Source organism: Brassica oleracea, chromosome C3 (assembly GCF_000695525.1).
Source record: "Brassica oleracea var. oleracea cultivar TO1000 chromosome C3, BOL, whole genome shotgun sequence".
NCBI lineage: Eukaryota > Viridiplantae > Streptophyta > Magnoliopsida > Brassicales > Brassicaceae > Brassica > Brassica oleracea.
Window position 1 is genome coordinate 50,321,087 of NC_027750.1, and position 1,005 is coordinate 50,322,091.

Genomic DNA, 1,005 nt, shown 5'->3' on the forward strand with positions numbered 1-1,005 from the left:
TTCGTAGTTCTGCTTTGTTGTTGCGGGCGTTCCTACTCGTTGGATAAGACCGTTTCTGTTACTTCGGCCGTTGAGGCTTTAGTTAAATCAACGGCCATTTCGTGAGTCGGGTTTTCCGCTGGTAGGGCGATGGACTCCAGGAGCCGTTGCCTGGGCGAGTGATTTCGAATCGCTCTTTGTGGAACCTTCGGGAGTACTCTGAGTTTTCTCGACTCGCTTCGGGCTAACCGCAGGGGTGTTCCGAGTTTGTCGTAGCTTATGCTCGGCCAAAAAGCAGAGCCTAGATTGTTTCTGGCATCCCCAGATTACTGCTGTTCCGTTTGCCGTTGGGAACTTGATGCTAAGGTGGTAAGTCGACGGTACCACCTTCATTGCGTTGATCCATGGGGTCCCCATGATAACATTATATATGGCCGGGTTATCGACTACGGCGAAGTCAATGATTTACATGACTTCCCTTGCCATGACCAGAAGTTTGATTGATCCGAGGGTAATTGATGTTGTGCCCGAAAAACCGGTCAGTGGTTTTGGTTCTGGGACAACTTCCCCGAGTTCGATGTTCATTCTCCGGAGAATGTCGCGGAAAATGACGTTGACCGTGCTGCCTGTGTCAATGAGGATTCTTCCCTCTTCGAGGTCTCGAATCACCAAGTCGATGACCAGCGGGTCGTAGTGAGGTTTATCGAGTCCGACGGTTTCCTCCTCCTCGAAAACAATCGTATCGTTTGGAGCATTGTCGGTCAGGGACCGAGTCGTCTAGTTAGAACTTGTTTCCGCCTTTCTTCCGTAGGCTTTGATGGATGAAACAAAGTCGCGATAGAATTGCGATTCTCCGATGATCATGTTTATCTTCCGGCGGGTACTATTGTCTCCAAGGTCATCATGCCTTCTTCCGCGTTTCTCGCCAGACTGGTTTGTGCGTGCGTCCCTCTCGGGAGACTCTTATCAGTCCTGGGATGGCGGTCGGAATCCAGGATGAGGTCTTTTATGCTAGTGACCTTCGAG